This window comes from Penaeus japonicus, unplaced genomic scaffold (genome assembly GCF_977035675.1).
Source record: "Penaeus japonicus unplaced genomic scaffold, GWHDUDI00000001_assembly GWHDUDI00000030, whole genome shotgun sequence".
Taxonomy (NCBI): Eukaryota; Metazoa; Arthropoda; class Malacostraca; order Decapoda; family Penaeidae; genus Penaeus; species Penaeus japonicus.
This window is the reverse complement of record NW_028234432.1, coordinates 33,305,359-33,307,858: the sequence shown is the minus strand read 5'-3', so window position 1 is coordinate 33,307,858 and position 2,500 is coordinate 33,305,359. Positions and strand designations below refer to the sequence as shown.

The following is a 2,500-nucleotide window of genomic DNA, read 5'->3' as shown; positions in this document are numbered from 1 at the left end:
GTGTGTGTGTGTGTGTGTGTGTGTGTGTGTGTGTGTGTGTGTATGTGTGTGTGTATGTGTGTGTGTGTGTGTGTATACAAATATAAACATATTTATAGAATTCTCATCATTATTATCATTACATCATCATCATAATCACTATTATTGATCTTCTTATCAACTTTAGTATTATCATTATTATTGTTTTTATTACTAGTATCATTATGTCTGTTACTATTTACATTATTTGTTGTTATCATCGTTAGAATAATAATTATCATCATGATCATTGTTATTATCGCTTTCATTATCGTTATGATTATCATTTTCATCATTATCATTTTCATTATCATCATCATACTTATTATCATTATTACTATTATCACTTATATCATCATTATTCATACTACTGTTGTTGTTGCTATCGCTGTTAGTATTATCATTCTAAGAATATTATTATCATTATCATACTGACTATTATTGTCATTGTTAACATTAGTATCATTATTATTGCTTCCATTATCATTGTTGACATTCTCATTATCATTATTATCAAAATTATTATTGTCACCCTTATCATCATTATTATCAACATTATCATAATCAATATAATGGTTATCATTATTAGTATAATTATTATCATCTTTATCATCATCATAATCATTATTATAATCATCATTATCATTATCATCATCATTGTTATTATTTTTATCATCATCTTATCATTGATATTATCATCAACATTTTTCATTATAATTCTTCGCATCATTGTCGTTAACACTATCATCATCATTATCTTTATTATCAGTATCATTTTGCTATAACTACTATTATTAATATTACCATTATTATCATGATTATTGTAATTAATATTATCATCAATATTTTCATACATACATCGTTTTCATCATCGTTATCATTCATTATCATTACTTTTATCAATATCAAAATTATCATTGCTACTAGAATTACCACTGTCATTATTGTTATGATCAATATTATTATTATCATTATTACTTTTATTATTTTGATCATTATTATCATCATCATCATTATCATCCTTATTATTATTATCACTAGTATCATTTTGATTATTATAATTGATCTTTATCACTATTATTTTCTTAACCATTATCCTCATCATGATCATCATCGTTGTTATCAATACTGTTGTCAACATTATTACTATTATCCTCATTGATATCATTAATATCATACTAGTTATTACTATTATCATTATTAGAATTGTCATTATCATTTCATTACTCTTATTGTTATTGGTATTATTATAATCATGATTGTTATTGTGATGATGTTTTTATCTTATGCTTTCTATTTTTGTATCATTATCATTATCATTACTATCGTCATCATTATCATTATTATTATCATCCTCATTTTTATCATAATTTCTGTTACTGTTTTTATTACTATTATTAGTATTAATGTTAGTTCTCGTATTATCATTATCATTATTTTGATCATGATATATATTATCAATATCATTATCATTCTTACATTTCCCATCACCATCATCTTCATCATCATCATTATTATCAGCCCATCATTATTATGGTTCTCATCATTACTGTCGTTGTTATCATTGATAATTATATGCATCATTATCAATGTTCTCCATATTATCACCAATAGGGAATACATGCAAATTTATATCAACCGGTTATGAAATGAGCTTCTGTAACACCGTCCAGCTTTGCTTGGAAAGTGAAAAGGAAACAGTAGAGGAAACAATGCAGATCTATATATTATCCGCTTTACCATTATGAGGATGATGTGGATATGATAAGAATGTTAATGTCGATAATGGTAATACTAATATTGATAATGACCTTGATGAAAAATGGACAATGATAAAAATCATTAAGTAATTCACAATGATAATAACAAAGGGATAGATGGTGATGGGTATTGTTTTAGGAAAATAGCAGATTGGTGTCTTAATAAATATCATGATAATGAAAAGGATGATAGGACAAGAATGATACCAGTTAAATCAATAAAGTTAATAGTAATATTGATATACCTAATACTATCACAATGACGATAATATAGATTAAAAGAATAATGTAAATATTGATAAGAATTATATATATATATATATATATATATATATATATATATATATGTATGTATATATGCATATATATATATATATATATATATATATATATATATATATATATATATATATATAATATATATATATATATATATATATATATAATATATATATATATATATATATATATATATATTATATATATATATTTATATTATATATAATATATATATATATATATATATATATATATATATATATATATATATATATTATATATATATTATATATATATATATATGTATATGTATATGTATATATATATACATATATATATATGACATTGAAATATAAGCCATACGCATGCCCTGTCAACCAATCTCTCTAACGCATCACAATGCCCTGCTGTGAATACGGCTCTTCTGAATGTTGCGATTGGCA

At 22.6% G+C, this 2,500-nt stretch overlaps 1 protein-coding gene across 4 annotated transcripts in view; it reads left to right on the top strand.

Moving 5' to 3' along the window:
- The window catches only part of LOC122259881 (uncharacterized), a 121,678-nt gene that overhangs the window by 770 nt on the left and 118,408 nt on the right, over positions 1 to 2,500 (top strand). The window lies entirely within an intron of this gene.